Here is a 23934-nt window from a genome sequence, read left to right on the forward strand (position 1 = left end):
AGAGCCAGACAACCAGGCCAGCAGAGCTGCTTTACAACCAGAGAACCCAGTCAGCAGAGCTGCTCTAGAGCCTAAGAACCAGGTCAGCAGAGCTGTTGCAGAGCCAGAGAACCAGGTCACCAGAGCCGTTGTAGAGCCAGAGAACCAGGTCAGCAGAGCTGCTTTAGAGCCAGAGAAACAGGTCAACAGAGCTGCTGTCGAGCCAGAGAACTAGGTCAGCAGAGCTGCTCTAGAGCCAGAGAACAGGGTCAGCAGAGCCATTGTAGAGCCAGAGAACCAGGTTAGCAAAGCTGCTTTAGAGCCAGAGAAACAGGTCAGCAGAGCCATTGTAGAGCCAGAGAACCAGATCAGCAGAGCTGCTTCATAGCCAGAGAACCAGGTCAACAAGGACGTTGTAGAGCCAGAGAACCAGGTCAGCAGAGCTGCTCTAGAGCCAGAGAACTAGGTCAGCAGAGCTGCTGTAGAGCCAAAGAACCAGGTCAGCAGAGCCACTCTGGAGCAGGAGAACGAGGTCAGCAGAGCTGCTTTAGAGCCAGAGAACCAGGTCAGCAGAGCTGCTGTAGAGCCAGACAACCAGGCCAGCAGAGCTGCTTTACAACCAGAGAACCCAGTCAGCAGAGCTGCTCTAGAGCCTAAGAACCAGGTCAGCAGAGCTGTTGCAGAGCCAGAGAACCAGGTCACCAGAGCCGTTGTAGAGCCAGAGAACCAGGTCAGCTGAGCTGCTGTAGAGCCAGAGAACCAGGTCAGCAGAGCTGCTGTCGAGCCAGAGAACCAGGTCAGCAGAGCTGCTATAGAGCTAGAGAACCCTGGATGTAATTAAGTACTAGGTGCCATATATACATTCACACTAGGATGTTTTTCTTTTCTTTTCTTTACTTCTCTTTCTTTTTTTTTTCTTTTTTCTCAACCTTTCATAAACTTAGATGCTGTATCACTGGCAGTTAGCATGAATTTAGTTGAATTTATGCGGCATTGTGGCGCGGTCTGGATGTTTAAGATCACTTTTTCCAACTGTTTATATGTCTTGATTGTGCTACTTCTCGGCTACATTCTGATGAGGCTCTGAGGGTTATTTATACACCTTGGCTGTAAACTGTTTGCCAACAACATATGTGCCCTGACTGAGGGATTTCCACTGCCACACAACATTAACGCCCAGGGGGATTTTTTTAATGATGTTTTAATTCTTTGCTAATACCAGATGTTTCTGGCTGTAGGTCCAGGTGTCTCGCGGATTCAGCTGCTCCTGGTTCCACAACCATTTTTCAGTTGGAAGTATTCAAGCTTCACTGGACACCAAAAGGTGGCAACACTGCTTAAGAGCAGGATTTTCTCTGGGATATATATGTGTGCGCATAGAGTGAGCGGCAATCGACTGGCATCTTTAATGCATTCTGCCAATGACATTGGGGCTTATTTACAAGACCCTTGCGCCGCCGCTGCGTCATTTTTTCCCACATAAAAAGTGAAGCACCGGCGGTGCAAGGGACTTGTAAATAAGCCCCATTGTGCCCATTCGAACGCAATAAAACAGTTACATAACCTTCACACCACGGAAAAGGTGAAATAAAGCACCAGTTTCTAAAGTTATTGCTCTTTCCACAGTTACTGGTAACTAAAGTCTCCTGCCTGAGGTCTACTACATTTATTGTAATTTAAAACTTCAGGTATCAAAATGCAAAGTAGTGTGAGCTATTAGCCTTACACTGGCTGAACAACTGCCTCTTACCATAGGACTGTTACGAGTGTCTACAAATCTAAGATTGTATTTTGGGAAGTAGATGATGCACCTCATGCCTGCAACATAAAACAAGAACAAGCATTTGCAATGCGATAGGTCTGGCATTACTAAAAGTTTGAGCTATTGGCGTTGCAAATGATAATGTTTGTTAGTTTTTGTATTTTTTGTTAAAAAATATTCCAGCAGTAGCATAAGTAATGAAATAAAATCCACGTAGACCACCAGTATCACCACCACTAACGCCACCAGTACCACCACCACCAGTACCAATACCACCACCACTACCACCATCGCTACAACCACCACAAGTACCATAACCACCACTACAATTATTACTATTACTTCTCTGTGGTGATAGTAATAATAGTAGTGGTAGTTATGGTACTGATGGAAAATTACTATTATAAATTACAATACCTGTTAAGTTTTCAAAAGGCATTGCCATTTACAATACCAATAGCTCTAAATCTCGCAGTTGCGAGACCTTTTGCATTGTAAATGCTTGTTGGTTTCTGCTGCTGCCTGACTCGCAGCAACAGAAATCAGAAAGCCCCGCCCCCTGTCCTGACGCTGTGCTGGGGACAGGATTTTGAAAAATAAAATGGTAATAAAGTTCATTTGTTACCATTTTATTTTTCCATATCTGGTGGCAATTGTGTTAGTGGGGCCATGTTCCTCTGCCTTAACGGAGGATCCTCCCCCGCTACTACCTTAAGACGGGTCCAGTTATTTGAATATATCTATTCTATTAATCCATGGAGAGGTTAAATACGTTTTCAAATAGATATGCACTTAAGTGTGCCCATGTGCTTGAGTTAAGTCCCATTATGAAAAATGTATGGTGGTTTGTTTTTGCAAAATTGAACGATCTGCTGAAGTTTGAGATTGAAAAGAAACAGAGTGTTACTATGCTGGAGCCCTATCATGAAAACCACTTGAGATGAATTCTCAGAACCCAGGCTGTCAATCATAATTTGTTGCTACAAATAATGACCATGGCATTTGCACCTGTTGTAGCGGCCTGTACACCACATTTAAAGAGATCCACCTCCCTAGTGCTGAGCTCTCTTAAGAAAGTGAATCTATTGCAATGGCTGATCCTCTTTCATCACACTTGAACGCCAAGATGGCTGCCATGTTTTTCGTCCAGCTTGTCATTCCTTTTTGCTATTCAGCGCCAAAATTTCAAAGTGAGGTGGTGCTGACAAACAAAAAACAAATGTCCTTGATGCTCAGTGTCTTTTCTCCCTGCGCCTTGGATACATTTTCACATTTTTATTGCCATGGGAGGCTCTGTCATTGGAAACCCAGTGGTTCCCTGACTCTGAATAAGGCAGGAGTGCCACAAGCAGTAGCGGGTGGTGTTGTGGAAAAGTGTCGAGGAGGGCTCATGAAACGACGTAAAATCATAAAGAAAGAAAGAAAACGTACCTGCAGCCGGCAGCGTCACGCTCTTCTGTTCCTCTTCTCGCAGGCACAGGCTCCAAGACTCCACAGCGGCCAATCCTGACGCTGCTCTCATGTAATGAGAGCAGCGTCAGGATTGTCCTGAGTGCTCTGAATTTGTGCTTCCAGTGAGACTGTCAGCCTGAGCCTGCAGTCTTCAACCCGGCAGCGCAGCTGGGGTTGTAGACAGCTTCAGTGCGCATGCCGGTTTGGCCGGCTGAGATGGCCAGCCAAACCTTCATGCGTATTGACAACAGTGCCCACCACTCCTGTCATCACGCATGGCCCTTCCCTCAAAACCACAGCAGGAAAGGAACAATCAAACAATAAACAATAATAAAAAGTGTATCATTTTTTTTTTGTTTCCTGCCGTTTTGAGGCAGCTGGCAGGGAGGGAGACGCTCCTCCACAATAGCGAACAAGCCGCCGCTGACCACAAGTTTGGTGTAGTTTATGAGAGAGCTCCCACTGCATATAGCTTTAAATGCACCCCTTAGTCTTTTTTGACAGCTGTAGCGGTACGATTTTTGATTGCTCAAAAATGAGCTCAGCAGAGCCTCTCTCTCCTGCTGCCTGTTTGGAAAAACTCAAACTAATTATGCACCATGAATGTATTTATTATCAACATAGGACCCAAGTATGGGGACTCTTTGATGCAATCTTGATTGCTGTAATTTCACATTATAGCCTTTTACTACTGCAGTTTTGTGTACTATGTTTCTGCTGGTATTTATTTGTTTTAATCAAATGAGTATGTAACAAGCTACTTATTTAGTAAAGAAAAATGTACTTCTCAGTGCAAAAAAGGCATCCTATCATGCATAAAAATACTTTATAGGGAAGACAAGTATGATTTTGTTGGGAAGAGCACCCAACAATGGCCCTGTATTTTAAACTGAATGCCTTTCTAAGAGCACCCTATACCTATTAGTTCAAATTCTCATAATATAAAATGATGTAAGAAACCACCATGGATTGTTGCATAGATTAAAGACCAGCCATGGATGTTGAGGTATCAGTATCAGGTAAATCATTGCATATTTTCAAAATAAAATTATCAGAATTGTATCCAAAGGGTAAAATTAATCCAAATCGTCACCATTATACATCAATAATCTGATTTATAAATTGGAAAAGTCTAGCATAAGAGTTCACAAGATGCAAAGTTCAGAATATTGTATTACATTTTAATAGTTCTCTTGGCATATTTCCAAGTTGAAGGCTAGTAAGATCATTCCATTTCTCGGCAAATCCAAAGTTCACTCTCTTCCAAATGAAGGTCACCTCAGATGAAAGGTGTTTTAAGGGTAACAATCCAGCTGCCAGTTTTCCGTGCCTCTGTGCGGTGGTCTGCTGCGTTCCTTTCTCTTATGACATTCATACACTTATCATGGAATATTTTTAATTTTCTCTTTTCTGTCGATCTCATTTGGGCTCTTCCAGAACTCTGAGCATCTTTAGCCTGATCAAGCTTGCATTATAGTTGGGTATCATCACCCTAATAAAACCAGCTACCTAATACCATCCACATATGATTGAATACATTCATTTCATCAATTACATTTCATCAATTACCCTATGAAGCAGCATAAGAATTATCCTGTGAGGTACGTGTTGGCTAGTCTGTTATAATTGCATGCTTGTTACCCTCAAAAAATCTTTTGACTGTAATTCTCCCGGCTTGTAATACTCAGGGCCACTGGAAATATGCGATTCTGCGGCGAATGGGCCGGACTGGGAACTGAAATCAGCCCTGGCAAAATTTTCCAGACCAGCCCCCGTCCAGCGCGTAGCGAGCGAGCGCAGCGAGCGAGCCCGACCGCTACTTGGGGGGTTTGGGGCGGTTCTCCCCCCAAGAAAATTTTGGAAAACAACCGACCAAAATTGTGAATTTTACAGCACATTTTTCATTACATATTCATTTGTATCAACTTTCAAACCACAGTAAATAGTAGATGATGACCTTCAAGAGCACCAGGTTACCCACCCAGTCATATGTACCCATAGACATTCTTTCAGAGAGCACAAAAATAGGCACAAGTAGTAAATCAGAGAGAAGTAAAAGTGAGACCAGCCCCCACATGGTGTGTAGCGAGCAAGCGCAGTGAGCAACCACTATTAGGGGGGTTGAACTTGTCGTCCCCCCACAAGAAATTTGGGAGACAGAAAGGCCAAAAAAAAAGTATTTTTCAACACATTTTTCATTACATATTGGATTGTATTAACTTTTAAAGCATAGTAAATGATTACCTTAAGGAGCACCAAGATACACAGTCATAAAACACAGACATTCCTACAGAGAACACTAAAAAATGGAATGTCGAGCACGAAACATGAATTTAAATATAACCAATTTATTCTTCATATAAAATAGCATAAAGACATTTAAAAACGCACTTAACTTCAAACAATTGTGCAAAGGTTCAGAGTAAAAAGTGTACAAGACAATGTGCAAACATTAAATGATTTTTATATCCTGAGTTTTGTAAACAGTGCTAAAATAAAGCATCTTATGTAAAGTGCAACAGTGCACAACATTATGATTGTGTGTATATTGACATTGTAAACAGTTAACATGACCTGCCTGTAGTAGCAAATCCTTAATATGAAACACTGTAAAAACATAATAACGTACTTCTTCTCAAACAAGTGATATATTCAGTTGCACTTTGCATTAGTTTGTGTCAAGAGGGTGTTTCACAGATGAGATGTGGGAGCAAGTCCCCAAGCAACCACCCATGGGTTTTGATGTAAAGCCCTTCCTACTAACAAAGGTAGACCTAGATTTAAGACAAATGCTGACACCTTCTTGAAGTTTTCCAAGAATGCATGTATGCTCTACAGTACAGCATAAATACAGTACAGTAAACATTTTAAAGTTTTCCTAAGCATAGGATTTTGTAGTGGATGTATATTACTTGTTGTTTCAGTGCAAAACCTATGCTAAACGTAATGCTCACAGCCTTTCACTATGGTACAAAGGTGTGTGCGTGGTGCAAAGCAGGCTCAAAGAGAGCCAACGCAAGGAGGTCAACTCTGGTTATTGCACTGCGATGTTTAATATTTATAAATGGCCCTCAAAATGTTGAAGGTAACGTGCAAATGTCAAATGCTTTTCATGTCCAGAGTGCAACCGTCAAAGAAAATATTTTTTTTGAAGTGCTCAGCTTAGATATGTGGTAACTTAAGCTCACATTTTAAAGTGTTAACATGCCTTGCATCAATTTGCTTTTGGAGGCAAAAAGATCAATGATTTTCTCATTGCTTATTCGCATTAAAGCATCTTTTTCCACAGACATAAGCATAAAGGCTTCCAAACATGACTGAGAGAGAGAATTACGCAGCCTATTCAAGATGTACTTGAGCTTCGAAAAAGATCTTTCACAAGCCACCTGAGAGGAGGAAAGAGTCAATGGCAACTTATAGGCATTAAAGAGAGAAGAGTAGGTGTTACTGTACAGGTTATAACGCAATAATAAACTATAGCAGCAAGCAATACAGTCCTTGCAAGTCTTACACTTATACGTTTTTTGCCCAACATTAGCGTACTGTATCATCTCATCCTGAAAGTTGAGATAATGGGTGTCTAAGTCTTGCTCATCTTCAACTTCTTGGATGATACTGTACTCTTCTTCAATACTGAGTTTTAGTCTGCTCCACTTAGATGCAAAATCAAGCAACTCATGCTGCAGTTTTTCAACAGATGCTTCCGGATCAAATCTAGTTAACAAGCCACTTAGTCATTGAAGAGCATTTTGGGGAAAGTTCTGGACGATGTCTGTAAAGTTTCTGGGGTCCAGGCATGCCAAATCTGTAAACAACTGGCCATGAGTTGTGAATCGACTTTGCAGGCTGGTAACTACTTTGTCCATTGCAGCATTATAAACTTCTATCCTGTATTTATCAGTAGCTGACCTGATGGGTTCATCAGTCGCAGTTTCGCCGGGCATCATCTTCTTCCTGCGTACTCGAACCTCTGGGAAGTCAACTTGAATACAAATTTCGCTATCACACTGAACCAATTTTTCTTTTGCCCAATTGATGAATGTATTTGTAGTATCCATTATGCTGCTGAAATCCCGACCTTATTGCTGTAGGGAGTCAATGGTGTTTGCAAGTACAAAGATAAAGGAGTGGTATTTTGAAAAATAAACAGATACATCTGTGCAGTCAAAATGGTGTCAAATGTAACTAGTGACTTTAGAAATGAAATGGCTTTGTATCTGATCTCATCATTGAAGTTATCTGATGTGGATATATCTTCCATAGTTTGAAGAACCTCAATGTAGACAGATTTGCTTGGGTCATTGTATAGACCAAAGATTTTTTTGAGTGCTACATCTTTGGCCCACCATCTTGTTTCTCCAATTATAGAGATGGACCGAAACCGTGCTTCAATACTTTTGTCTCACCACACGTTCATGCAAAGGTATGAATCTCTGAGAAATACGGCACAAGAATTTAACAGCCCAAACAGTGATACTGCAGATACAGAGGTTTTAGTTACGTCAGTTATAACAAGGTTAAGTACATGCGCGTAGCACCACACATGAATCTGATCAGGTGCTTTTTTACTCAGCCATGCTGTGAACCCATTATACTGTCCTTGCATATTGGAGGCTCCATCTGTTGAGTTACCAACACAATTTGCAACGCTAATGTTCATGGATTCAAGGACAGTGCAAACTAGCTCACACAATGCCTTTCCAGTTGTCATTGTGCAATTAACAACAGACACAAGACGTTCGTGGACAACATCGGTCACATATCTGACTATAATAGAGCACTGGTCTACAACATTTATGTCCTGTGTTGTATCCAGCTGTATTTAGAACATTTCGGCGTCCCTGATTTCTTCAGCAATACCTTCTTTTATTAATGAGGAAATAATATCTATGAGAGAGTTTACAGTTGTTTTTGAAATCAGGGTAACCAAATTGCCACGCCCTTTACCACTCTTTGCAACCTCATGATGTTTTTTACTCTTTTTAATTACATCCTCAAGATGGCTTTTCAATAATGGATCAAATTTTTTAAGATACTGAAGAAGTTCCAAAAAATTTCCATGATCCAATGTTTCATCTTCTAAGGTGTAGCTAGCTTCTGTAGTTGCTCGATAGCTCAGGCCTCTTTTGCCAATCAGTTTTATTGTTTCCACTACTCATTCTAAAATGGTACGTTTTCGCTTGACTTCCTCTTGTTTTGCAGTTGTGTGCTTTTTAAAAAGATGGCTACATATATCTATGTTTCTTGATCTCATCATGAAGGATTCTGAAGTACTGTGATAAAGGATGCTATCTTCGTGCTCATCGATTCTCTGATACATATGCCTTTCATCAGAACAGCCATCAATGAAAGCACTTCTATCTGTCTGTTTGCTAAAAGCTAGACATACTACACAGAAAAAGGCTTCGGCTTTGTATGAATAAGTCAACCACTGCCTTGGTTTCCCATTTTTTTGCCGATATAATCTTTTAGCATTCCAACGTAGACCATCAGGTTGACAGGGATGAAACTTAAAAAACGCATTCAAATTTTCAGATGTTGGTCTCAAAAACCATTGGTCCTCCGCTGGATCAATCAAAGTCACATCAGCATATGCTGATTTCTCAACTATGAGGTCTTCTTGACACTTGTCTTTGGAATCTTCCCCACTTTCTATTTCAATTTCACCTTCTAAACACTTGGGAGCTGCCTCCTTTACTGTGGAATCGCTACTCATTGCAGTCCTTTGGCCTTCAGCAGTTTGTTCAACAGCTTCACTTCTGAAGCTGGTAGACGTGATGTCACCTTCGAAAGAAATCAAATCTTTTTTGGGAGTAAAAATATCAGTCACTTTTTTGTAGTGGCTTGCTTCTTTCTCTTGCATTTTTTTCTTCTTTTCACGTTCTTTCTCAGCTCCTCCTTTCTTGTGCACTTTCCTCTTTCCAAAAGCTGCATGAGTTAAAGTCACATCAGCACATGCTGATTTCTCAACTACAGGGCCCTCTTTTTGACACTTTTCTTTGGAATCTACATGACTTTCTAATTCAATGTAATCGTCTATATGCTTGGGAGCATCCTGAGTTACAGTGCCTTCACTGCTTATTTCAGTTCTTTGGCCTTCAGCAGTTTGTTCAGCACCTTCAGTACTGAGGCTGGTGGACGTGCTGCCGCCTTCGGAAGAAATCAAATCTTTTTTGGGAGTAAAAATATCCGTCACTTTGTGGTAGCGGCTTGCTTCTTTCTCTTGCATTTTTTTCTTCTTTTCTCGTTCTTTCTCAGCTCCTCCTTTCTTGTGCACTTTCCTCTTTCCAAAAGCTGCATGAGTTAAAGTCACATCAGCACATGCTGATTTCTCAACTACAGGGTCGTCTTGACACTTCTCTTCGGAATCTACATCACTTTCTAATTCAATGTAATCGTCTATATGCTTAGGAGCGTCCTGAGTTACAGTGCCTTCACTGCTTATTTCAGTTCTTTGGCCTTCAGCAGTTTGTTCAGCACCTTCAGTACTGAGGCTGGTGGACGTGCTGCCGCCTTCGAAAGAAATCAAATCTTTTTTGGGAGTATAAATATCCGTCACTTTTTGGTAGTGGCTTGCTTCTTTCTCTTGCATTTTTTTCTTCCTTTCACGTTCTTTCTCAGCTCCTCCTTTCTGGTGTGATTTTCTCTTCCCAGCACCTTTGATATCCATTGTGAAAATCTAAAATGATAGACAAGAGGGTTTTCAAAGCTGATGCAAACTGATCACAAATTTGAAACAAGACATCCCACATCTAATGCATGGGGCTTGGTTATATGGTATACAGAAACTGTTGTGAGACGTGTGCCTAGAGCATGCTTTTCACAATTTCATTTCCTAAACAGGGAATCCCACAGATTCAGGCAGCTATAACGTGGCAAATAGAGGATCACCCGAATAATCACACTGAAAGCCTGCTGTATAAAGCAAAATTTCCCCAAGGTGACAGTTAAAGATCTGAGGGGGTCAGGGCTCCAATGGTCCTCTTATAACTGTGAATTCCCTCCTATACTTATGACTAAACCACCCTCGAAAAATGCCCCCTTCAAATTCCTCCAAAACATGTATACTAGTCACTGTTTTTCTAATCAGAAGCAGTCCCTTTTCTATGACTGTGTATCCTCCGAAATATGTATACTAGTCACTGTTTTTCTAACCAGAAGCAGTCCCTTTTCTGTGACTGTGTTTTCTCTATTTTTTCTATCAAGAATCACCGCCTCCTCCTGGAACCGGTTGGCCCGTGTGAAAAGAAAGGCGTCGCCCCAAACGCTGACAGGAAACTCCTCTCCTCAGGTCGCTACCGCCGACAGCAGGGAAAGATTCCAGCGCAGCTCGACGCGAGGTGAGTGAGTCTAGTCTTCACTGCAATACTTTTCCTTTTCCCGCGTCTACTACAAAGTCATCCGTGGACTGCTAAGATACTCCCACCAGCAATCCAATGCCCCGTAGCTGCGGCTTCAACACGTGAGCTTCAGACCTTCGCTCACCTTCCCTTCTTTGCTTCCCTTCGCGCGCCGCCTCAATAACAGTACCCCCGCCGGTAGCGCTGTCTCTCCCACCACAGCCTCGCTCATCCACAGTTCCTCCTCACAACTTCCGGATACTGCGTGGCTCCCGGGGTACGAATGACCGCCACCACCTTTCGTGATGCAAATGCTTTCCACTGAATGCCGCGCCGCTTCTCACTCAAACAGCCCGGGATACACTTCAACGCTCAGCCCCACTGCCTTCGTGCCGGCGCTTACCAGAATCACTGCTTAGAATTCGTATCTCGCACCGCACCGTGGGAGATAACTTCAGTCCACTTTCACTCCGGACCCTCCGTGAGACACCAGGTCAAATCAGCATCTAACACCAACCAACTTCAACGGTCATCCGGCCAAATCTTTTCGCCTCACCGCTGTTGTTGTTTTGTTTTCCTCCGCTTCCACAGATGCTGTCCTGTCAGACCTGGTCCTGATCATCTCCGACTCCAAGCTGAAAATCTACAGGGGAGGATGCATCGCCGTCCCTGTCACAGCATCCCATCCTCGTCGCCAAAATGTAGTAAGTAACCACGCAGGTAAATGGATTAAACTTCTTTATTAGTTAACTCCATAATGCATCCTCAGCTTGTCAGTCGAACAGCATAACTCATCTGAAGTCAGCCTCATCAACATTCTAAGGTAGACTTCATCTCAAGGTTCCACGACTGTACCATTTGCGATCAAGGGGAGGGGGGTGAAGGGAACATACCAAGTGGGGAGATTACAACACACATGTTATGAATTTCAAACATGTAAATAATTCCAACTTAAGAAGTCTCAATTGGCTCCTTTTCAGTCATGTACGTTTTCATTGGGAAGTATTATCATTAACACTAAAATTATTTTTTGGGGTATCAGCATTAATAATGATGTCAGTGCCTTCTGTTTGGTTCTTTCTATCAGTCTATCTGCACATGCCTGGCGTCCACAAAAGTATCAACATAGCCTGAAATTATTTTTCTGATCGCTTCTCAGAATTTGTTGAGAGACTGCACATGGTCGTGTGAGATCGCATGGGAGTGGTGGTGGCCAAGACAGAGTGAGAGGCCTCTCTCCAGTGCAGTTGTAAGAAATAGCATATTAAAGTTTCGGATCATGTGTCACGAATAGACTGCACAATGTTGAGTGATCATAACTCTTCAAGAGAGTGTTTCCTAGGACAGACTCAGAGAAACTGTACAGAAAATAAAATCTCAACAGAAGGAGAAAGTGCTTCATTGAACAGAGTCAGGCTGAGGCATGGTGTGAAACAGAATAAGATCACAACTGAAGAATAGAGTCCACTACCTAGGACATGCTCAGAGATAGCACAGTACAGAGTGAAATTACAACCTGCAGATTACTTCCTGAGTAGGTGTACAAGATTGAAATTGCATACATTGCTGCCCAGAACTCTTTAAGGGGCCGTACTGGGATGATCACAACACCCTTCGGGCCACTCTTGATTTTTCAACAAAAAGTGCTGTGTTTTAGGCTTTTTTTTTTTTGCTTTTTAAGACTGTTTCAACGTCAACTTTACAGAATAAAAACTACCTTCTGATTTTTTTATTTTGTACGCTGACACACATTAAGCACCGACATGTGATGTCACACATGAGCACACAGGCCACTGAGCCTAGGAAGTGTGGAAGTGTCACACATAAGCACCTAGGCACTGACTCAGGCCTGGTGGTCACACCAGGCCAGTAAGCATGCAAACATCACACATAAGCACCCAGGCCAGTAAGCATGGAAATGTCACACATGAGCCTCCAGATCACGGAGGCCAGAAACTATGGAAATAGCACACATAAGCACCCAGGCCAGAAAGCATGTAAACGTCACACATAACCACCCAGGCTGCCAGAAGGCATGGAAATGTCTCAAATGGCACCCTGGCCAGAAAGCATGAAAAATTAACACAAAAGCCCTGTCATTGACATGACACATGTGGCAGTTGAGGCCCGGAGGTATCATAGCGCTTTACATGAGGAATATCACTTGAGTGGGTGGCACAATAAGTGTTGCAAGCCCACTAGCAGCATTTCATGTACAGTCCCTGGGTATATGCAGAACCACATTTCTAGGGACTTACAAGTAAATTAAATTTGCCAATTCAGTGTCAGCCAATTTTACCATGTTTGAAAGGAAAGAGTGCAAGCACTTTAGTACTGGTTAGCGGATGGTGGTAAAGTGCACTGAGCCCTAAGAGCCAACAAAAATGGCCTTTTTTGATGTAATAAAGCAGATCAAACCGGATTTTAATTTGGAGGAATCTGAGGCCAACAAGGACTTAGCTAACCATGTCTCAGCAGTCAGTATGAACAATATGTATCTAAAAACATTTTACATGTGCTAATGGCGCTGGGACTTTTTCTGTAGCTTCTCATTTTCCGCCCAGCTGTTTCAACATCTACAATGTGCGCATCTGTAATTCACATGCAAACAGTGAACGGTCATTGGGGTGTGGGCGACATGCTGGAAGATATCGACTGGCTTCACAAGCTGTACCACACCCTGATCATGGAGAAGATCTCAGCTACAGTAAACCACCAGCCACAACAGTTTGAGAAGCAGTGGGGCCCCTGCTTGAATTTTCTCATAAATGCATTTTGAGAACTCTTGCCTGAAATATCTACGAGTGCTGCACCTCACAGGCCTGGGTTACTGTGCAATGGTGTACATGGACCTGCTCCTAAAGGGCAAAATGGATCCTTTATCAAGCTTATGAGTGAACAGGACATCTTTCTCGTTATCTCCCCTAACTTTCTCCCCCCAAATTTCCATTATTCCCCCCTTTTCTTTCCCTCCTCTCCAGCATTTCCTGGCTTTAATGGCATCACTGGGGGATTTCCACATATGACACTGGCCTTGTAACCATAACATACAATTATCTCCTTTATCAGTACAATTTAGTGATCTTGTGCCGTGGGGGGGTCACAGTGGTGGACATTTAGTGTGGTATGGTAAATCTGGTCCCATTCTCAACAGATCAGTATTACAATTATTCAGAGATAGCAACGAGATTGTTGAGCAGGCAATGCAATGCAATGCAAACTGTAATGGGAATGTTTTGTAAAGTTAGGTAGAAACTACAATGCGGAAGGCCGGTGTTATTTGTACGAGACTGCGTGTTTTCTGCTACTGTACGGTACCTGTGCCAATCAAAGCCTCTTAAGTGATTAATGTGATCTGGCCTCAGGCTCTCCTCCTTACTGCAGCATGATGTTCTATTTATATCATTTTGTAGTGGCAGGCCACATGAAGTGAGTCAGTGTAAAATTGCTATAGATTTCGCATATTTGTGTGATTACATATTTGATTGCCGGCCTCAGCGAGGTAGCGTAGCAGTACTTGCGAGATAAAGAACACAGCGCGGAAATAGAAGCCACTGTTTCGGGGGAGGTCGCAGATTATCTTGTTGAATCAATGCGCTGCTTCAGAATGTTTAACCGCATAAAAAGCTGCACCGTATAGAAGTGAACGATCCCGACTACTTGGAGAAGTGTCAAATAGCAATTGGTTTCATCATGACAAAGTAATACCTTTCCTGGAAAGGTATTACTTCTTTCCTCCCCTTCAACACTGAAGCGACCAATTTCGGCTTTAACTTGCTGGTATAGTCACGCACTGCCCCCCCCAAACCTCCCTCACTGCACCCACCAGCACGTCACCGCTTCCCTGAGTGTGTGTCTGTTTATGTGCGCCAGGGTCAGGAGGGAGAGTGTTGTTTGGCACATGGCTGCCAAGTGCTAACTCGCTAGCCAAGCGGAACTGATTGGGGCCGTTTCGGTTTCCTCACAGAGCAAAAGAGCAGGCCCTAGCAGCAGGAGGCGACTTTCAAAAGAGACACTAGCACTGAACACGCAAGTGTGCATTTTACCAGCGCAAACTCTTGTGAAATCCGGCCTGAAATCCGGAAAATTAAACAAAATATAGGTCATGATTCATGAAGCAACTGAGCCAGGCAGCGCATAGGGAACGCACCGAGGGCGACCTTCAACAGATGGAACTGATACAAGGGTACAAAGGCCCATTAGAGGTCAAAAGTTACATTGAAGAAGATGGTAGTAGTGCTAAGCCCTTTAATCTATAACCTGCACCATAAGATGTTAAATTACAATCCTATATCAGAATCGCGAATGATCCTGGAGCCCATAAGACACTTCTTGTAGGCTAGCTTCAAATTCTGTTCGCATTAGTTGGTGAAAACTTTATTAATAAGAACGTGCACGAGGGGCACACTTTGGAGTGCTTTAATCAAATGCTGCTCTCCCGAGAGATGTGATTTGTCTAGTACTGTTTTTATTTAATGTATCCCCATAATGGTAGCGAGAGGAGAATGTTGCTGCAAGGGTGTGGCCCTAAAGTAAACACCATCTTAAAAGAAAAGCAGCTGCCACCTTTGACTTGCCTATGTCTGTGTTTCAATGCAATGCCCTGTTCTATGTTGAGGTCACTCGCCGATATTGTCGATGCGATGCTGAAATTACTGAGATAATTAAAGGCATGTAAATATTGTGCGCAGCTCATCATCTTGTCGCTGTGTGCCTTGAATACGAAGCACACTTCCTACAGCGAATACAAAATGAGGCACCGTGTTAGCAGCCGGTTAAAGGCGCTGTCTCTCAGCACACTACATCGGTTATTTAGCGTGAATACTGACTGCACAATCACAGTGACATCTAGATACAAGAAAAATTCATGTGCACCACACAATAATTTGACACCGAATTGAAACCTCTAACCTAATTCAGGAAACAATGCGGACTACACTACAACAACCACCCTGATGTAAGGATTGAACGCAGCGCCGACCAGGCTGACTGCCACGTGTTGGCAGTATGTTCTGTTAAACTCGGTAATCCACATGGCTCGGACTCCTTCCCAAAAAACAGACTTATCTTTCATGTTCAGGACAAAGCCTTTGTCCTGAACATGAGCTAAAAAAGGCCCCTCACGTTAGCCTAAGCGGCGCAAGTGCCAGAGCCCGGTGGCAACACCAGGCAGTGGCCAGTGGAAAACAAAACAAAAGGACTCAGTCGTGTTAAAAAAAAAAAAAAATTAAATAAATGAACTCTAGAAAGCCTTGTTGTCTGCTTCAAATATATTTTTCAGCACAAGCCCCAAGTTGGGGCTTGTGCCGAAAAATATATTTTAAGCAGACTTGCTGACCCCAACCTTCGCCCCAGTTACAGCCCCCCAAGAGTCAAGCAGCACAACAGCGCCACCACAGGGAGCACAGTCACACATATCCACAGTGCTGCACTAGCATAGCCACTCTCGCAGGCACAGGCAGGCAGCCACCACCACCTCACTCCGGCAGCAGTGGACTCCGCCGGTGGAAGGAGGAACCAAAGGGTTGCCTGCAAAAGGGGGGTGTAGGTAGCAGGCCCGGCTCCAGGAATTTTTGTTTGGGTGAGCCAAAGGTACATTCGGGTGGGCCACTGCTGGCCCGATTTATCGCTTATATATCTAGCCAGGCCTGCTTCTGGGCCCTCCTTTTATCTCTCCTTAGTCTTACAAGGTACAGTAAAACACATTCTCTTTCTAAATGTTATCACTCTAAAAAAGTGCTTTTCTTCCATGTAATGTCCCTTTGATGGGAAGAGGAGGTTTCTAAGGTGGGAGTATCTAGTAAGTGACTCTACTCGGGCTCCCTCTGTGCGAGCCTTCAGGGAGAAACCCTCTTCATTACTACCTCCCCCTGACCCATGACTGTGCAGCGCACTCCCTTACAGACTTGATGATCCACTTTTCTACCACCCCTCTACATTACACCTTATCTCACAGCTGACCTTGGGACCCAGCCCCATATCAGCCACCATTCAGTTCCACTTTCATTGTTCCCAGTAAAAAACAAAAGTAAAATCACCTTCAAACTTGAAACATTGAATATAGCAGTAAATGTAATCAGCATGCATGTTAAAGTATGCTCTACAGTTGTCCTAATCACATGACTGTTAATTAAATAAACAAAAACAGAAAGGCCCTGACAGGGCCGGCTTTAGTGCTGGTACAAAAGTCTTTTTGACCTCTTTCTCTGTAGATAACTTACCAACCACCCTCCAACAGTGCTCTTCATCTCTCCGTAGCCACTCCCCCTCATGGCCTCCTCCTCAGACTCCCTAACTACCACCCTCCACCAGTGCCCCTCATCTCTCCGTAGCTCCCACACCCCATGACCTCCTCCTCAGATTCCCTCACTGCCAACCTTCACCAGCACCCCTTATCACTCCGTAGCTCCCCCCCACCCCATGACCCCCTCATCGGATTCCCTCACTGCCACTCTCCACTAGTGCCCCTCATTTCTCTGTAGCCCTCCCACCCCATGACCTCCTCCTCAGATTCCCTCACTGCCATCCTCCACTAGTGCCCCTCATTTCTCTGTAGCCCCCCCACCCCATGACCTCCTACTCAGATTCCCTCACTGCTCCCGCCACCAGCGCCCCTCATCTGTCTGTAGTTTCCCCTCCACCCCGTGACCACCTCCTCGGATTCCCTCACTGCTCCCTTCACTAGCGCCCCTCATCTCTCTGTAGTTCCCCCCCCTACCCCGTGACCTCCTCCTCGGATTCCCTCACTGCCACCCCCACCAGTGCCCCTCATCTCTCTGTAGTTCCCTTCCAGCCTGTGACCCACCTCCTCCTCAGATTCCCTCACTGCCACCCTCCACTAGTGCCCCTCATCTCTCTGTAGTTCCCCCTGCCCCATGACATCCTCCTTGGCTTCCCTCACTGCCACCCTCCATTAGTACCCCTCATCTCTCCTGTAGTTCCCCCACATCATGACCTCCTCCTCGGTTTCCCTCACTGCCACTCTCCACTAGTGCCCCTCCGCTCTCTGTAGTTCCCCCCACCCCGTGACCTCCTCCTCTGACTCCCTCACTGCCACCCACACCCTTCATCTCTCCGTAGCTCCCCCCACCCCATGACCTCTTCCTGGTATTCCCTCACTGCCACCCTCCACTAGTGCCCCTCATGTCTCCGTTGCCCCTCTCTCATATCCATTCCATTCGTTGTATAGCACTACTCATATCAGTGTAAGGTGTCACAGTACTTTACATAACAGCACACATTATACAGAGACAATAAATCAGTTTACGCGAAATGTCACATAAACTAATGAGGATTACAAGGTGTAGAAATCACTTCATCCATTCTGGTGGGCAGTATATTTTACGGGGGTTTGGTCGGGAGAAGCAGGATTCAGGATTTAAAGAGTACTCCAGTGGTCAGGGTTGGCTTTACTGATGAAAATGTATAACTGCCCAAACAAACTCTTTTTAGTAACATTAGAATAATGAAAGAATGGAGAAGTTCTAACTACATCACAACACAAAAAAGCGAAGTTTGTATGCAGTTTTTTGATGAGAGTACATTGGTCACTGTCTTATGTTAAGATAATAACTTCTGAACTGCAAGTAACACAAGGATATCTGTGACAGAGGTAGTAACCCACTGAGCTATTCCCATAAAATTCAGTTTATCTGCATTTACGAACTACCAACTGACAAATGGTTGCTCTGCAGCAGGATCGTAAATCACAAGTTAACAGTTTTTATTGTTGTTGTACATCGGTGGCAGATTCACTGCGAGGGCTAAGGAGGCTCATGTTTGGGTGGGCCTGGCCCACCCTCTAGAACCGGGCCTGGTAGGTGGTGGGGCTGTTAGCATAGCCGGGGTCTTGCTCGCAGGCACAGGCAGGCCTGGCAGCCTGAGCCAGCCACCACCTCGCTTCGGCACTAGTCGGCAATGGCATCGCCGCTGTGTTGTCCGCCCCCCTGGCCCCTGCTCACGAACAGCAAGGAAGCCTGCCTGCTCAGTGATCTAAATGCCTGACTCTAAATCCACAATCCAGACTCAGGGGCCCCCAGGGTGCTAGTGCGCTGTGCAGAACCGGCCGGGCCGGGGATCAATAAAAAGGTATAAGCGATAGGCCAAGGCCCTGGGCCGGGCCGCCGGGGGAAAGGCCTATACCCTTTGTTTAATCCGGCCCGGCCCACAGTAGTGCCAAACAAATGCCATTGCCAACCAATGCCATGCCATGTTGAATGTATCATGTTTCTTCCAGTGATAATAAATAATTTGCTAAAGACACACTGACTCACCTCGGCGGGCGGCGGGCGGCGGGCGACGGGTCGACGGCGGACAGTCTGTACGTAGTACTGGGAGGGAAAGGCAGCAGGCAGAGGCTAGACTTAGAAATAAATTATGGGGTGCCCCTGCCTCGTTCAGTAGTCTCTGTCTTCTTAGTGGCTGGCTGTTGTTGGTCTGGAATGCTCCTTGGTCGGGGTCACGCGCACTTTTTATTGTTCTAACCCCAATGCGCATGTCACCACACGGCCGCCCCACCCTGCCTAAGGTGGGTGAACTGAGACCGCGGTCCGCGCACACGCGCGGGCTGGCGCCGGCGGAGATTTATGCAACTGCGCGCTGTGCGCGAGCGGGCCCGAGTGACGACCCACCCCCTATTACTAATGCAGGTGATGATAAATAATAAATTATTGCAGCAGGCGAAGGCGGCGGCGCAGCCGGACCAGAGCCTGGGAGTGATGATGATGAATGAATCTGACTTTTTATAGATAAAATTGTGCTTTTTCTGTCCCGCACCCACGCGGAGTGAGGAGAGACACACACAGAGAGAGTAGTGATTTCTATCTTACTAACGCCGTCGGCGGCGTCGCGTCGGACCAAAAAATCGGCCCCAGCAATGAAACCGGCCCCCTGCCAAAAAACCGGCCCCCACCCCTGGCAGCCTACCGGGGGGATTGCCTGGTGCCCGGCATTGCCAGTCCGGGCCTGTGCATAAATATGCATTTGCTGCATTTGCAAGCAATCTCCATCAAATGCTGCATAATCTGCAGATTTTAACCAAAACAAATTTGGTTTCTAGGTCAAACGGATCAAAACTTACAAAAAATATGGCGACTCTGGTTCCTGCGCACCGAAACGCTTTTCACAAAGTTTGACTGGCCATCTTTAAGTTGCTCATTGCTGTATTTGGGTGTTAAATTGTTACTAATTAGGTGAAATGTAGTCCCAGACAATATTACAGGTGTAAAAAAGTCAACATAATGAAGTGATACCATCACAGAAAGTGCTGCATTATGGCTCATAATTTGGCTTTTCTTGCCGCATAATTCGTTCAACCCTGCTGCATAATTTGGTCCTTCACTGCCACATAATTCCAATGGCCCTGGTTATACTTGTGTTACAATGTCCATACTTGGGAATTGAAGATCTCAGCTGAGAGAAGTCAGCCTCCCCTTTTAAACAACAGTTCTGATCTTTGGTATGAATCATGGAGGCAAACTGCGTGACCACACACCTCCCTTACAATTCCACCTGCACAGCTGTACACACGGTGTGCAGCAGTCACCAAGTTCTAGCCAGATGCTTCGCCCTGTCTCAACACTTTGAGGTCACACTACCACATAACTACTGCGGCATTGATGCTCCCTGTGGCTAGTCCTTCATCCTTGGATCTGTTTCTGGCCTACAAACGCAGTGACACTAGATCCTGGAGTGTTCACTGGTTTAATGGCCTCACCCTTCCTCGCAGGCGGCAGAGAGCAGACATGGGTGGTGCCATTTTGGCTGGCGTTTCCCTATGGTAGTGTAAGCAGGGCCGCAGACAAGCCTCTGGTCCACCTGAGTACCAAATAGGGGGCTGAAACCCGCACTGACATGTTCTCACCTCTTCTCATCCCCCCTCAAGTGGGAGCGATCTAAGCATCAGAGTTGCACCGTGGCTTCAAAGACAGTCGGGTATTCAGGTGATCAACTAACAATTTGCCACATTTTAGACCAATGTACAGTTTGTGAGCAATTTATCTTGTAGTTGCAGGTTACCAGACTGGACAGGAACCATACAGTGCAGTTGAAGTCTTAATTTAATCACATTTTCGAGGGAAGAAAGGTTCAATACAAGAACAACAATATGTTTGGTCACAGTGCCTGGCAAGAGCGGACCAGTGTATAGGAAAGTATGGCCTAATATCCCATTTTCATTAAAACATTCTGTTAAGTTATCCTCTTGAGGTCCATTCTACAGGCTCTTGTCCTGGGATGCCCCAGGCCTAAAGCTACCTGTTTGCAGTAGCTCCATGGAAGAGGTCCAAAATGGCTCTTTCCCCATGAACTAGGTTAAAGCTGGCTCTGGGCATCAACAAACTCTGCTGCCAAAAAGAACAAAGCCAACTTCCCTTTAAAAGAACAAAGCCCTACCACATGTTGGCCACACCAGGGTGCGACCTACTTGGCAGATTGGAATGGAACAAGTGACATCATACTAGGAAAAGCCAACTCACATACAAAACAACAGTCCATTCACAATTCAGCATTAATAAGAATCCTCAGCAGGTTTTGAATCAAAACAGGGGTGACCACTTCAGATCTCTTCACAACTTCAGAGGCTTTCAAGCCAAAGAAGAAATAACAACACAATCTGTGTGGATCCAGACCACAGCCCATTAACTGAGGGCTGCCATGGCAGCACTCCATCTCATTGTCAGTCTATAGTGGGCTGGCACTGAGGGCACCACTCACCCCTGGTCTGGCTTGATTGCCTGGCACAAAATGTTCTCCCCTGTGTGTCCCTATCTTGTATTTGTGTGAAAGCACAGTAAAACTGCTTACTTGACAATATATAAGTATATAACTATATTTCGGCTACCAAGCCATAAAAGCGTCCAATCACATAAAATCAAATATAATCAATATTTTTGACATTCTTCCTATTTACAAAAGTTAAAACTGCACATAAAGTGGGATGGAAATTATTCCAATAAAAATACACGTCGGTACTAAATACAGATTTGTGTTATATTAAATTAAGCCTCAGGTGCAAATAGCAATCAATAAAATTATTTATGCATTTAACATGAATTAATAATTAATAATGCAATGATTTATGCACTAAAAACCCTATAGCAGTGGACTTATTTTACACACAATATAACCCTCATCCCCTAATAGTCGAAAGTCGTGAACTGTCTAAACATTTTTTCCACAGACTCCATTCAGATAGCCAGGTCTTTCTTTATTTCCGAAGAACATATGCAACAGGATACAGTTCCTTAAAACAAATGAGGTTGGAAAAGTGCTGCATGTGTAGAATTGAGGACAAGCCTAAGAGTATAGATGCCACTGACTGCACTTCACTCCACTGAGCTCCAAATGCCCAGAGAAATACACAAGCAGAAAATGTCATCAAAGCATTCCCTCCTCCATCAGAACTAACCCGACTTTCAAAGCCTTCAAGAGGTAACTCAAAGCCCTGCTCCTCGAAGGCCAATTCGTTTTGGGAAGGTCTGGTCACTGATCTCTGTGTTAAGTTCTAACTTCCCGAATTCAGAAGCCTTCACAGTTTTCCTTAAGGATTCCAGTTATACCTTTTAAAGCAATCTGTCAATCATAACTTGTATCCCCCTATGACCACTGTCTTGCTCTTAGGCAGCTAGGTACCTGCTAGCTCTTTTTAGCTAGATACCGCTTGTTGCCCCGGTTACTTACCGGTAATCTTCAATTCTCGGAATGTAGTCTTCCTCACCACATGACTAACGTAGTGAGCTTCAGCTCCCCAATAGAACCCTCCAAGCAATTTAGTGCTCTTGACCTCCCATCCCTCCTCAACATGGCCAACCTCCTTCACCCCTGACCTAGTACAAGAGGAGGTACGACCCACCCCACTTCCTGTTCAAGTACCAAGCCTCAGCACCCAACAACATGAAGCCAATAACCAAACAGGGAAGGGAGGGATGGGACCTCATATGGCGAGGAAGACTACACTTTGAGTAATGAAGATTACTGGCAAGGGGAAACATCCATTACAACGCAGTCATTACATCGCACTGCTTTTACAACGCAGCTGTTACAACGCAACTGCCTTTACATCGCATGCCATTACAACACATGCCATTACAATGCATGTCACTACAACGCATGCCATTACAATGCATACCATTACACCGCATGCCATTACAATGCGTTATAAGGTAAGTAATAGAGATTTTTTAGTTTTAGGGGGGTATGGGTTTTGGGATAGATGGGAATAGTAATTTTTACCCCTACACTATCCAAAGCTTTCCCTACTGTTGCCCTCACTGGAGTGGCAATAGTAATTTTTACCCCTCTACTATCCAACACTTACCCTACTGTTGTACTCACTGGAGAAGGAATAGTAATTTTTACCCCAACACTATCCAACACTTACCCTACTGTTGCCCTAACAGTATTATGCATTGTAATGGTATGCATTGTAATGGAATGCATTGTAATGGTAGTTTTTAAAAATATGTTATAATGGCATGCGTTGTAAAATCATGCGATGTAATGGCAGTTGCAATGTAAAAACTGTGTTGTAAAAGCATGCGTTGTAATTGTTTGCATTATAACGTCATATATTCTTGGTAAGTAACCGGGGCATTACCTCCCAGTAAGTCTTCCTTGCCACATGAGTAACGTAGTGAGCTTCGGTTCCCCAACAGAATCCTACAAGCAATTTAGTTCTTTAGTCCTCCCATTCCTCCCTAACATGGCCAACCTTATTCACCCATGACCTAGTACAAGAGTAGGCACAACTCAACCCACTTCCTGTTTTTTGGGTCTGCTCTGCAGACTCTCCGAGATGGTAAGTGGGGCAAGGTCATGCTATAGCCGGCCCAGACACCCCTGGGAAGCCCTGCTAAGCGGGATCGCCTGATTGGCTCCCATGTTTTATAGTGTGCATTGTGTGGGGGAAGCCCGACCAAAGCGGGCTCTTACTTTCTTGTTGAGTCCCTGCATCAGCGGGCTTATGCGGAGGCTGATACTCAGTGTGAGGACGACTCTGGTTCCTGCGGCCGCCGTACCGATGTCGGTGCATTGCGGGAGTTCCAATGGGAGATCGCTGCTGGTCTGGCTTGGTTTGAGGGCTTAAGTGCGTCTTCTCCCGCTGTTTTGTTGTATGGCTGCGGGTGGACGGCTAGCGGCTTAGTGATAGTCCCTGGCTCAGCTGGGGCCGTGATGCGTTCTGGCATGCTGGCAGTTGCTGGGGAATGCAGGCTTTCAGTCACATTGACAGTGTGCACCCTGCTGGTGTGGTGAGGTTGCTTGGCAACTGGCCCACTTTTCATGTGGTGTTTATTTTTGGGACAGGTTCTGCTCAATTCAAACTGGTTCCTTGGGGGATGTTCTATTCCTGTCAGGCGTGTGTGTCAGGATGGAGCCTGGTAAGGGACCGCAAATGGAGGCAGG

Source organism: Triturus cristatus, chromosome 6 (genome assembly GCF_964204655.1).
Source record: "Triturus cristatus chromosome 6, aTriCri1.1, whole genome shotgun sequence".
In the NCBI taxonomy this organism is placed as follows: Eukaryota; Metazoa; Chordata; class Amphibia; order Caudata; family Salamandridae; genus Triturus; species Triturus cristatus.